A 15,288-nucleotide genomic window follows, 5' to 3' on the forward strand; every position below is an offset into this window, starting at 1 on the left:
TTTTAAGAATTTTTTAATTTTTTCAATTTTTTATTATTTATTGTTGTTTTTTCAATTTTTAGTTAGTAACCTATAATATTGTGTCTAATTTTAAGTGTCATTAAAATCAAATGTTTTTAACTTAATAATTTTAACATTTCTTAATTTAAAACGAAACATCTTCTATTATATTAAGTTAACAAATTTCGAAAAACGACACCGACCCCGTGACCTCGACACCGTCCTTGAAAAATCTATTTTCAATTATTTTCAAATAAATCAAAATACTTTGCATATATGCTGTTAGAAAATCTTACAAACTATTTTTATGTAACATCTTTTTTCAATTTTAACCCGAAAAAGGGTTATTTTGCAATTTTTTAAGAATTTTTTGATTTTTTCAATTTTTTATTATTATTTTTTATTATTTATTGTTGTTTTTTCAATTTTTAGTTAGTAACCTATAATATTGTGTCTAATTTTAAGTGTCATTAAAATCAAATGTTTTTAACTTAATAATTTTAACATTTCTTAATTTAAAACGAAACATCTTCTATTATATTAAGTTAACAAATTTCGAAAAACGACACCGACCCCGTGACCTCGACACCGTCCTTGAAAAATCTATTTTCAATTATTTTCAAATAAATCAAAATACTTTGCATATATGCTGTTAGAAAATCTTACAAACTATTTTTATGTAACATCTTTTTGCAATTTTAACCCGAAAAAGGGTTATTTTGCAATTTTTTAAGAATTTTTTAATTTTTTCAATTTTTTATTATTTATTGTTGTTTTTTCAAATTTTAGTTAGTAACCTATAATATTGTGTCTAATTTTAAGTGTCATTAAAATCAAATGTTTTTAACTTAATAATTTTAACATTTCTTAATTTAAAACGAAACATCTTCTATTATATTAAGTTAACAAATTTCGAAAAACGACACCGACCCCGTGACCTCGACACCGTCCTTGAAAAATCTATTTTCAATTATTTTCAAATAAATCAAAATACTTTGCATATATGCTGTTAGAAAATCTTACAAACTATTTTTATGTAACATCTTTTTTCAATTTTAACCCGAAAAAGGGTTATTTTGCAATTTTTTAAGAATTTTTTGATTTTTTCAATTTTTTATTATTATTTTTTATTATTTATTGTTGTTTTTTCAATTTTTAGTTAGTAACCTATAATATTGTGTCTAATTTTAAGTGTCATTAAAATCAAATGTTTTTAACTTAATAATTTTAACATTTCTTAATTTAAAACGAAACATCTTCTATTATATTAAGTTAACAAATTTCGAAAAACGACACCGACCCCGTGACCTCGACACCGTCCTTGAAAAATCTATTTTCAATTATTTTCAAATAAATCAAAATACTTTGCATATATGCTGTTAGAAAATCTTACAAACTATTTTTATGTAACATCTTTTTTCAATTTTAACCCGAAAAAGGGTTATTTTGCAATTTTTTAAGAATTTTTTGATTTTTTCAATTTTTTATTATTATTTTTTATTATTTATTGTTGTTTTTTCAATTTTTAGTTAGTAACCTATAATATTGTGTCTAATTTTAAGTGTCATTAAAATCAAATGTTTTTAACTTAATAATTTTAACATTTCTTAATTTAAAACGAAACATCTTCTATTATATTAAGTTAACAAATTTCGAAAAACGACACCGACCCCGTGACCTCGACACCGTCCTTGAAAAATCTATTTTCAATTATTTTCAAATAAATCAAAATACTTTGCATATATGCTGTTAGAAAATCTTACAAACTATTTTTATGTAACATCTTTTTGCAATTTTAACCCGAAAAAGGGTTATTTTGCAATTTTTTAAGAATTTTTTAATTTTTTCAATTTTTTATTATTTATTGTTGTTTTTTCAATTTTTAGTTAGTAACCTATAATATTGTGTCTAATTTTAAGTGTCATTAAAATCAAATGTTTTTAACTTAATAATTTTAACATTTCTTAATTTAAAACGAAACATCTTCTATTATATTAAGTTAACAAATTTCGAAAAACGACACCGACCCCGTGACCTCGACACCGTCCTTGAAAAATCTATTTTCAATTATTTTCAAATAAATCAAAATACTTTGCATATATGCTGTTAGAAAATCTTACAAACTATTTTTATGTAACATCTTTTTTCAATTTTAACCCGAAAAAGGGTTATTTTGCAATTTTTTAAGAATTTTTTGATTTTTTCAATTTTTATTATTATTTTTTATTATTTATTGTTGTTTTTTCAATTTTTAGTTAGTAACCTATAATATTGTGTCTAATTTTAAGTGTCATTAAAATCAAATGTTTTTAACTTAATAATTTTAACATTTCTTAATTTAAAACGAAACATCTTCTATTATATTAAGTTAACAAATTTCGAAAAACGACACCGACCCCGTGACCTCGACACCGTCCTTGAAAAATCTATTTTCAATTATTTTCAAATAAATCAAAATACTTTGCATATATGCTGTTAGAAAATCTTACAAACTATTTTTATGTAACATCTTTTTTCAATTTTAAACCGAAAAAGGGTTATTTTCAATTTTTTTTAATTATTTTTTATTATTTATTGTTGTTTTTTCAATTTTTAGTTAGTAACCTATAATATTGTGTCTAATTTTAAGTGTCATTAAAATCAAATGTTTTTAACTTAATAATTTTAACATTTCTTAATTTAAAACGAAACATCTTCTATTATATTAAGTTAACAAATTTCGAAAAACGACACCGACCCCGTGACCTCGACACCGTCCTTGAAAAATCTATTTTCAATTATTTTCAAATAAATCAAAATACTTTGCATATATGCTGTTAGAAAATCTTACAAACTATTTTTATGTAACATCTTTTTGCAATTTTAACCCGAAAAAGGGTTATTTTGCAATTTTTTAAGAATTTTTTAATTTTTTCAATTTTTTATTATTTATTGTTGTTTTTTCAATTTTTAGTTAGTAACCTATAATATTGTGTCTAATTTTAAGTGTCATTAAAATCAAATGTTTTTAACTTAATAATTTTAACATTTCTTAATTTAAAACGAAACATCTTCTATTATATTAAGTTAACAAATTTCGAAAAACGACACCGACCCCGTGACCTCGACACCGTCCTTGAAAAATCTATTTTCAATTATTTTCAAATAAATCAAAATACTTTGCATATATGCTGTTAGAAAATCTTACAAACTATTTTTATGTAACATCTTTTTTCAATTTTAACCCGAAAAAAGGTTATTTTGCAATTTTTTAAGAATTTTTTGATTTTTTCAATTTTTTATTATTATTTTTTATTATTTATTGTTGTTTTTTCAATTTTTAGTTAGTAACCTATAATATTGTGTCTAATTTTAAGTGTCATTAAAATCAAATGTTTTTAACTTAATAATTTTAACATTTCTTAATTTAAAACGAAACATCTTCTAATATATTAAGTTAACAAATTTCGAAAAACGACACCGACCCCGTGACCTCGACACCGTCCTTGAAAAATCTATTTTCAATTATTTTCAAATAAATCAAAATACTTTGCATATATGCTGTTAGAAAATCTTACAATCTATTTTTATGTAACATCTTTTTTCAATTTTAACCCGCAAAAGGGTTATTTTGCAATTTTTTAAGAATTTTTTGATTTTTGCAATTTTTTATTAGTATTTTTTATTATTTATTGTTGTTTTTTCAATTTTTAGTTAGTAACCTATAATATTGTGTCTAATTTTAAGTGTCATTAAAATCAAATGTTTTTAACTTAATAATTTTATCATTTCTTAATTTAAAATGAAACATCTTCTATTATATTAAGTTAACAAATTTCGAAAAACGACACCGACCCCGTGACCTCGACACCGTCCTTGAAAAATCTATTTTCAATTATTTTCAAATAAATCAAAATACTTTTCATATATGCTGTTAGAAAATCTTACAAACTATTTTTATGTAACATCTTTTTGCAATTTTAACCCGAAAAAGGGTTATTTTGCAATTTTTTAAGAATTTTTTGATTTTTTCAATTTTTTATTATTTATTGTTTTTTTTTCAATTTTTAGTTAGTAACCTATAATATTGTGTCTAATTTTAAGTGTCATTAAAATCAAATGTTTTTAACTTAATAATTTTAACATTTCTTAATTTAAAACGAAACATCTTCTATTATATTAAGTTAACAAATTTCGAAAAACGACACCGACCCCGTGACCTCGACACCGTCCTTGAAAAATCTATTTTCAATTATTTTCAAATAAATCAAAATACTTTGCATATATGCTGTTAGAAAATCTTACAAACTATTTTTATGTAACATCTTTTTTCAATTTTAACCCGAAAAAGGGTTATTTTGCAATTTTTTAAGAATTTTTTGATTTTTTCAATTTTTTATTATTATTTTTTATTATTTATTGTTTTTTTTTCAATTTTTAGTTAGTAACCTATAATATTGTGTCTAATTTTAAGTGTCATTAAAATCAAATGTTTTTAACTTAATAATTTTAACATTTCTTAATTTAAAACGAAACATCTTCTATTATATTAAGTTAACAAATTTCGAAAAACGACACCGACCCCGTGACCTCGACACCGTCCTTGAAAAATCTATTTTCAATTATTTTCAAATAAATCAAAATACTTTGCATATATGCTGTTAGAAAATCTTACAAACTATTTTTATGTAACATCTTTTTTCAATTTTAACCCGAAAAAGGGTTATTTTCAATTTTTTAAGAATTTTTTGATTTTTTCAATTTTTTATTATTTGTTTTTTTTTCAATTTTTACTTAGTAACCTATAATATTGTGTCTAATTTTAAGTGCCATTAAAATCAAATGTTTTTAACTTAATTATTTTTAACATTTCTTAATTTAAAACGAAACATCTTCTATTATATTAAGTTAACAAATTTCGAAAAACGACACCGACCCCGTGACCTCGACACCGTCCTTGAAAAATCTATTTTCAATTATTTTCAAATAAATCAAAATACTTTGCATATATGCTGTTAGAAAATCTTACAAACTATTTTTATGTAACATCTTTTTTCAATTTTAACCCGAAAAAGGGTTATTTTCAATTTTTTTTTATTATTTTTTATTATTTATTGTTGTTTTTTCAATTTTTAGTTAGTAACCTATAATATTGTGTCTAATTTTAAGTGTCATTAAAATCAAATGTTTTTAACTTAATAATTTTATCTTCTATTATATTAAGTTAACAAATTTCGAAAAACGACACCGACCCCGTGACCTCGACACCGTCCTTGAAAAATCTATTTTCAATTATTTTCAAATAAATCAAAATACTTTGCATATATGCTGTTAGAAAATCTTACAAACTATTTTTATGTAACATCTTTTTGCAATTTTAACCCGAAAAAGGGTTATTTTGCAATTTTTTAAGAATTTTTTAATTTTTTCAATTTTTTATTATTTATTGTTGTTTTTTCAAATTTTAGTTAGTAACCTATAATATTGTGTCTAATTTTAAGTGTCATTAAAATCAAATGTTTTTAACTTAATAATTTTAACATTTCTTAATTTAAAACGAAACATCTTCTATTATATTAAGTTAACAAATTTCGAAAAACGACACCGACCCCGTGACCTCGACACCGTCCTTGAAAAATCTATTTTCAATTATTTTCAAATAAATCAAAATACTTTGCATATATGCTGTTAGAAAATCTTACAAACTATTTTTATGTAACATCTTTTTTCAATTTTAACCCGAAAAAGGGTTATTTTGCAATTTTTTAAGAATTTTTTGATTTTTTCAATTTTTTATTATTATTTTTTATTATTTATTGTTGTTTTTTCAATTTTTAGTTAGTAACCTATAATATTGTGTCTAATTTTAAGTGTCATTAAAATCAAATGTTTTTAACTTAATAATTTTAACATTTCTTAATTTAAAACGAAACATCTTCTATTATATTAAGTTAACAAATTTCGAAAAACGACACCGACCCCGTGACCTCGACACCGTCCTTGAAAAATCTATTTTCAATTATTTTCAAATAAATCAAAATACTTTGCATATATGCTGTTAGAAAATCTTACAAACTATTTTTATGTAACATCTTTTTTCAATTTTAACCAGAAAAAGGGTTATTTTCAATTTTTTAAGAATTTTTTGATTTTTTCAATTTTTTATTATTTATTGTTTTTTTTTCAATTTTTAGTTAGTAACCTATAATATTGTGTCTAATTTTAAGTGTCATTAAAATCAAATGTTTTTAACTTAATAATTTTATCTTCTATTATATTAAGTTAACAAATTTCGAAAAACGACACCGACCCCGTGACCTCGACACCGTCCTTGAAAAATCTATTTTCAATTATTTTCAAATAAATCAAAATACTTTGCATATATGCTGTTAGAAAATCTTACAAACTATTTTTATGTAACATCTTTTTGCAATTTTAACCCGAAAAAGGGTTATTTTGCAATTTTTTAAGAATTTTTTAATTTTTTCAATTTTTTATTATTTATTGTTGTTTTTTCAAATTTTAGTTAGTAACCTATAATATTGTGTCTAATTTTAAGTGTCATTAAAATCAAATGTTTTTAACTTAATAATTTTAACATTTCTTAATTTAAAACGAAACATCTTCTATTATATTAAGTTAACAAATTTCGAAAAACGACACCGACCCCGTGACCTCGACACCGTCCTTGAAAAATCTATTTTCAATTATTTTCAAATAAATCAAAATACTTTGCATATATGCTGTTAGAAAATCTTACAAACTATTTTTATGTAACATCTTTTTTCAATTTTAACCCGAAAAAGGGTTATTTTGCAATTTTTTAAGAATTTTTTGATTTTTCAATTTTTTATTATATTTTTTATTATTTATTGTTGTTTTTTCAATTTTTAGTTAGTAACCTATAATATTGTGTCTAATTTTAAGTGTCATTAAAATCAAATGTTTTTAACTTAATAATTTTAACATTTCTTAATTTAAAACGAAACATCTTCTATTATATTAAGTTAACAAATTTCGAAAAACGACACCGACCCCGTGACCTCGACACCGTCCTTGAAAAATCTATTTTCAATTATTTTCAAATAAATCAAAATACTTTGCATATATGCTGTTAGAAAATCTTACAAACTATTTTTATGTAACATCTTTTTTCAATTTTAACCCGAAAAAGGGTTATTTTGCAATTTTTTAAGAATTTTTTTATTTTTTCAATTTTTTATTATTTATTGTTTTTTTTTCAATTTTTAGTTAGTAACCTATAATATTGTGTCTAATTTTAAGTGCCATTAAAATCAAATGTTTTTAACTTAATAATTTTAACATTTCTTAATTTAAAACGAAACATCTTCTATTATATTAAGTTAACAAATTTCGAAAAACGACACCGACCCCGTGACCTCGACACCGTCCTTGAAAAATCTATTTTCAATTATTTTCAAATAAATCAAAATACTTTGCATATATGCTGTTAGAAAATCTTACAAACTATTTTTATGTAACATCTTTTTTCAATTTTAACCCGAAAAAGGGTTATTTTCAATTTTTTTTTATTATTTTTTATTATTTATTGTTGTTTTTTCAATTTTTAGTTAGTAACCTATAATATTGTGTCTAATTTTAAGTGTCATTAAAATCAAATGTTTTTAACTTAATAATTTTAACATTTCTTAATTTAAAACGAAACATCTTCTATTATATTAAGTTAACAAATTTCGAAAAACGACACCGACCCCGTGACCTCGACACCGTCCTTGAAAAATCTATTTTCAATTATTTTCAAATAAATCAAAATACTTTGCATATATGCTGTTAGAAAATCTTACAAACTATTTTTATGTAACATCTTTTTTCAATTTTAACCCGAAAAAGGGTTATTTTGCAATTTTTTAAGAATTTTTTGATTTTTTCAATTTTTTATTATTATTTTTTATTATTTATTGTTGTTTTTTCAATTTTTAGTTAGTAACCTATAATATTGTGTCTAATTTTAAGTGTCATTAAAATCAAATGTTTTTAACTTAATAATTTTAACATTTCTTAATTTAAAACGAAACATCTTCTATTATATTAAGTTAACAAATTTCGAAAAACGACACCGACCCCGTGACCTCGACACCGTCCTTGAAAAATCTATTTTCAATTATTTTCAAATAAATCAAAATACTTTGCATATATGCTGTTAGAAAATCTTACAAACTATTTTTATGTAACATCTTTTTTCAATTTTAACCCGAAAAAGGGTTATTTTGCAATTTTTTTTTTATTATTTTTTATTATTTATTGTTGTTTTTTCAATTTTTAGTTAGTAACCTATAATATTGTGTCTAATTTTAAGTGTCATTAAAATCAAATGTTTTTAACTTAATAATTTTAACATTTCTTAATTTAAAACGAAACATCTTCTATTATATTAAGTTAACAAATTTCGAAAAACGACACCGACCCCGTGACCTCGACACCGTCCTTGAAAAATCTATTTTCAATTATTTTCAAATAAATCAAAATACTTTGCATATATGCTGTTAGAAAATCTTACAAACTATTTTTATGTAACATCTTTTTGCAATTTTAACCCGAAAAAGGGTTATTTTGCAATTTTTTAAGAATTTTTTAATTTTTTCAATTTTTTATTATTTATTGTTGTTTTTTCAAATTTTAGTTAGTAACCTATAATATTGTGTCTAATTTTAAGTGTCATTAAAATCAAATGTTTTTAACTTAATAATTTTAACATTTCTTAATTTAAAACGAAACATCTTCTATTATATTAAGTTAACAAATTTCGAAAAACGACACCGACCCCGTGACCTCGACACCGTCCTTGAAAAATCTATTTTCAATTATTTTCAAATAAATCAAAATACTTTGCATATATGCTGTTAGAAAATCTTACAAACTATTTTTATGTAACATCTTTTTGCAATTTTAACCCGAAAAAGGGTTATTTTGCAATTTTTTAAGAATTTTTTAATTTTTTCAATTTTTTATTATTTATTGTTGTTTTTTCAAATTTTAGTTAGTAACCTATAATATTGTGTCTAATTTTAAGTGTCATTAAAATCAAATGTTTTTAACTTAATAATTTTAACATTTCTTAATTTAAATCGAAACATCTTCTATTATATTAAGTTAACAAATTTCGAAAAACGACACCGACCCCGTGACCTCGACACCGTCCTTGAAAAATCTATTTTCAATTATTTTCAAATAAATCAAAATACTTTGCATATATGCTGTTAGAAAATCTTACAAACTATTTTTATGTAACATCTTTTTGCAATTTTAACCCGAAAAAGAGTTATTTTGCAATTTTTTAAGAATTTTTTAATTTTTTCAATTTTTTATTATTTATTGTTGTTTTTTCAAATTTTAGTTAGTAACCTATAATATTGTGTCTAATTTTAAGTGTCATTAAAATCAAATGTTTTTAACTTAATAATTTTAACATTTCTTAATTTAAAACGAAACATCTTCTATTATATTAAGTTAACAAATTTCGAAAAACGACACCGACCCCGTGACCTCGACACCGTCCTTGAAAAATCTATTTTCAATTATTTTCAAATAAATCAAAATACTTTGCATATATGCTGTTAGAAAATCTTACAAACTATTTTTATGTAACATCTTTTTGCAATTTTAACCCGAAAAAGGGTTATTTTGCAATTTTTTAAGAATTTTTTAATTTTTTCAATTTTTTATTATTTATTGTTGTTTTTTCAAATTTTAGTTAGTAACCTATAATATTGTGTCTAATTTTAAGTGTCATTAAAATCAAATGTTTTTAACTTAATAATTTTAACATTTCTTAATTTAAATCGAAACATCTTCTATTATATTAAGTTAACAAATTTCGAAAAACGACACCGACCCCGTGACCTCGACACCGTCCTTGAAAAATCTATTTTCAATTATTTTCAAATAAATCAAAATACTTTGCATATATGCTGTTAGAAAATCTTACAAACTATTTTTATGTAACATCTTTTTTCAATTTTAACCCGAAAAAAGGTTATTTTGCAATTTTTTAAGAATTTTTTGATTTTTTCAATTTTTTATTATTATTTTTTATTATTTATTGTAGTTTTTTCAATTTTTAGTTAGTAACCTATAATATTGTGTCTTATTTTAAGTGTCATTAAAATCAAATGTTTTTACCTTAATAACTTTAACATTTCTTAATTTAAAACGAAACATCTTCTATTATATTAAGTTAACAAAATTCGAAAAACGACACCGACCCCGTGACCTCGACACCGTCCTTGAAAAATCTATTTTCAATTATTTTCAAATAAATCAAAATACTTTGCATATATGCTGTTAGAAAATCTTACAAACTATTTTTATGTAACATCTTTTTGCAATTTTAACACGAAAAAGAGTTATTTTGCAATTTTTTAAGAATTTTTTAATTTTTTCAATTTTTTATTATTTATTGTTGTTTTTTCAAATTTTAGTTAGTAACCTATAATATTGTGTCTAATTTTAAGTGTCATTAAAATCAAATGTTTTTAACTTAATAATTTTAACATTTCTTAATTTAAAACGAAACATCTTCTATTATATTAAGTTAACAAATTTCGAAAAACGACACCGACCCCGTGACCTCGACACCGTCCTTGAAAAATCTATTTTCAATTATTTTCAAATAAATCAAAATACTTTGCATATATGCTGTTAGAAAATCTTACAAACTATTTTTATGTAACATCTTTTTGCAATTTTAACCCGAAAAAGGGTTATTTTGCAATTTTTTAAGAATTTTTTAATTTTTTCAATTTTTTATTATTTATTGTTGTTTTTTCAAATTTTAGTTAGTAACCTATAATATTGTGTCTAATTTTAAGTGTCATTAAAATCAAATGTTTTTAACTTAATAATTTTAACATTTCTTAATTTAAATCGAAACATCTTCTATTATATTAAGTTAACAAATTTCGAAAAACGACACCGACCCCGTGACCTCGACACCGTCCTTGAAAAATCTATTTTCAATTATTTTCAAATAAATCAAAATACTTTGCATATATGCTGTTAGAAAATCTTACAAACTATTTTTATGTAACATCTTTTTTCAATTTTAACCCGAAAAAAGGTTATTTTGCAATTTTTTAAGAATTTTTTGATTTTTTCAATTTTTTATTATTATTTTTTATTATTTATTGTAGTTTTTTCAATTTTTAGTTAGTAACCTATAATATTGTGTCTTATTTTAAGTGTCATTAAAATCAAATGTTTTTACCTTAATAACTTTAACATTTCTTAATTTAAAACGAAACATCTTCTATTATATTAAGTTATCAAATTTCGAAAAACGACACCGACCCCGTGACCTCGACACCGTCCTTGAAAAATCTATTTTCAATTATTTTCAAATAAATCAAAATACTTTGCATATATGCTGTTAGAAAATCTTACAAACTATTTTTATGTAACATCTTTTTTCAATTTTAACCCGAAAAAGGGTTATTTTCAATTTTTTTTTATTATTTTTTATTATTTATTGTTGTTTTTTCAATTTTTAGTTAGTAACCTATAATATTGTGTCTAATTTTAAGTGTCATTAAAATCAAATGTTTTTAACTTAATAATTTTAACATTTCTTAATTTAAAACGAAACATCTTCTATTATATTAAGTTAACAAATTTCGAAAAACGACACCGACCCCGTGACCTCGACACCGTCCTTGAAAAATCTATTTTCAATTATTTTCAAATAAATCAAAATACTTTGCATATATGCTGTTAGAAAATCTTACAAACTATTTTTATGTAACATCTTTTTGCAATTTTAACCCGAAAAAGGGTTATTTTGCAATTTTTTAAGAATTTTTTCAATTTTTTATTATTTATTGTTGTTTTTTCAAATTTTAGTTAGTAACCTATAATATTGTGTCTAATTTTAAGTGTCATTAAAATCAAATGTTTTTAACTTAATAATTTTAACATTTCTTAATTTAAAACGAAACATCTTCTATTATATTAAGTTAACAAATTCTATTATATTAAGTTAACAAATTTCGAAAAACGACACCGACCCCGTGACCTCGACACCGTCCTTGAAAAATCTATTTTCAATTATTTTCAAATAAATCAAAATACTTTGCATATATGCTGTTAGAAAATCTTACAAACTATTTTTATGTAACATCTTTTTGCAATTTTAACCCGAAAAAGGGTTATTTTGCAATTTTTTAAGAATTTTTTAATTTTTTCAATTTTTTATTATTTATTGTTGTTTTTTCAAATTTTAGTTAGTAACCTATAATATTGTGTCTAATTTTAAGTGTCATTAAAATCAAATGTTTTTAACTTAATAATTTTAACATTTCTTAATTTAAAACGAAACATCTTCTATTATATTAAGTTAACAAATTTCGAAAAACGACACCGACCCCGTGACCTCGACACCGTCCTTGAAAAATCTATTTTCAATTATTTTCAAATAAATCAAAATACTTTGCATATATGCTGTTAGAAAATCTTACAAACTATTTTTATGTAACATCTTTTTGCAATTTTAACCCGAAAAAGGGTTATTTTGCAATTTTTTAAGAATTTTTTAATTTTTTCAATTTTTTATTATTTATTGTTGTTTTTTCAAATTTTAGTTAGTAACCTATAATATTGTGTCTAATTTTAAGTGTCATTAAAATCAAATGTTTTTAACTTAATAATTTTAACATTTCTTAATTTAAAACGAAACATCTTCTATTATATTAAGTTAACAAATTTCGAAAAACGACACCGACCCCGTGACCTCGACACCGTCCTTGAAAAATATATTTTCAATTATTTTCAAATAAATCAAAATACTTTGCATATATGCTGTTAGAAAATCTTACAAACTATTTTTATGTAACATCTTTTTTCAATTTTAACCCGAAAAAGGGTTATTTTGCAATTTTTTAAGAATTTTTTAATTTTTTCAATTTTTTATTATTTATTGTTGTTTTTTCAAATTTTAGTTAGTAACCTATAATATTGTGTCTAATTTTAAGTGTCATTAAAATCAAATGTTTTTAACTTAATAATTTTAACATTTCTTAATTTAAAACGAAACATCTTCTATTATATTAAGTAATCAAATTTCGGAAAAAGGCACCGACCCAGTGACCTCGACACCGTCCTTAAAAAATCTATTTTCAATTATTTTCAAATAAATCAAAATACTTTGCATATATGCTGTTAGAAAATCTTACAAACTTTTTTTATGTAACATCTTTTTTCAATTTTACCCCGAAAAAGGGTTATTTTCAATTTTTTTTTTATTATTTTTTTTATTTATTGTTGTTTTTTCAATTTTTAGTTAGTAACCTATAATATTGTGTCTAATTTTAAGTGTCATTAAAATCAAATGTTTTTAACTTAATAATTTTAACATTTCTTAATTTAAAACGAAACATCTTCTATTATATTAAGTTAACAAATTTCGAAAAACGACACCGACCCCGTGACCTCGACACTGTACTTGAAAAATCTATTTTCAATTATTTTCAAATAAATCAAAATACTTTTCGTATATGCTGTTAGAAAATCTTACAAACTATTTTTATGTAACATCTTTTTTCAATTTTAACCCGAAAAAGGGTTATTTTCAATTTTTTAAGAATTTTTTGATTTTTTCAATTTTTTATTATTTATTGTTGTTTTTTCAATTTTTAGTTAGTAACCTATAATATTGTGTCTAATTTTAAGTGTCATTAAAATCAAATGTTTTTAACTTAATAATTTTAACATTTCTTAATTTAAAACGAAACATCTTCGATTATATTAAGTTAACAAATTTCGAAAAACGACACCGACCCCGTGACCTCGACACCGTCCTTGAAAAATCTATTTTCAAATAAATCAAAATACTTTGCATATATGCTGTTAAAAAATCTTACAAACTATTTTTATGTAACATCTTTTTTCAATTTTAACCCGAAAAAAGGTTATTTTGCAATTTTTTAAGAATTTTTTGATTTTTTCAATTTTTTATTATTATTTTTTATTATTTATTGTTGTTTTTTAATTTTTAGTTAGTAACCTATAATATTGTGTCTAATTTTAAGTGTCATTAAAATCAAATGTTTTTAACTTAATAATTTTAACATTTCTTAAATTAAAACGAAACATCTTCTATTATATTAAGTTAACAAATTTCGAAAAACGACACCGACCCCGTGACCTCGACACCGTCCTTGAAAAATCTATTTTCAATTATTTTCAAATAAATCAAAATACTTTGCATATATGCTGTTAGAAAATCTTACAAACTATTTTTATGTAACATCTTTTTTCAATTTTAACCCGAAAAAGGGTTATTTTCAATTTTTTTTTATTATTTTTTATTATTTATTGTTGTTTTTTCAATTTTTAGTTAGTAACCTATAATATTGTGTCTAATTTTAAGTGTCATTAAAATCAAATGTTTTTAACTTAATAATTTTAACATTTCTTAATTTAAAACGAAACATCTTCTATTATATTAAGTTAACAAATTTCGAAAAACGACACCGACCCCGTGACCTCGACACCGTCCTTGAAAAATCTATTTTCAATTATTTTCAAATAAATCAAAATACTTTGCATATATGCTGTAAGAAAATCTTACAAACTATTTTTATGTAACATCTTTTTTCAATTTTAACCCGAAAAAGGGTTATTTTCAATTTTTTTTATTATTTTTTATTATTTATTGTTGTTTTTTCAATTTTTAGTTAGTAACCTATAATATTGTGTCTAATTTTAAGTGTCATTAAAATCAAATGTTTTTAACTTAATAATTTTAACATTTCTTAATTTAAAACGAAACATCTTCTATTATATTAAGTTAACAAATTTCGAAAAACGACACCGACCCCGTGACCTCGACACCGTCCTTGAAAAATCTATTTTCAATTATTTTCAAATAAATCAAAATACTTTGCATATATGCTGTTAGAAAATCTTACAAACTATTTTTATGTAACATCTTTTTTCAATTTTAACCCGAAAAAGGGTTATTTTGCAATTTTTTAAGAATTTTTTAATTTTTTCAATTTTTTATTATTTATTGTTGTTTTTTCAAATTTTAGTTAGTAACCTATAATATTGTGTCTAATTTTAAGTGTCATTAAAATCAAATGTTTTTAACTTAATAATTTTAACATTTCTTAATTTAAAACGAAACATCTTCTATTATATTAAGTTATCAAATTTCGAAAAACGACACCGACCCCGTGACCTCGACACCGTCCTTAAAAAATCTAGTTTCAATTATTTTCAAATAAATCAAAATACTTTGCATATATGCTGTTAGAAAATCTTACAAACTATTTT

Source organism: Leptopilina boulardi, unplaced genomic scaffold (genome assembly GCF_019393585.1).
Source record: "Leptopilina boulardi isolate dan_hultmark-lab unplaced genomic scaffold, ZJU_Lbou_2.1 LbouV2_329, whole genome shotgun sequence".
Classification (NCBI taxonomy): domain Eukaryota; kingdom Metazoa; phylum Arthropoda; class Insecta; order Hymenoptera; family Figitidae; genus Leptopilina; species Leptopilina boulardi.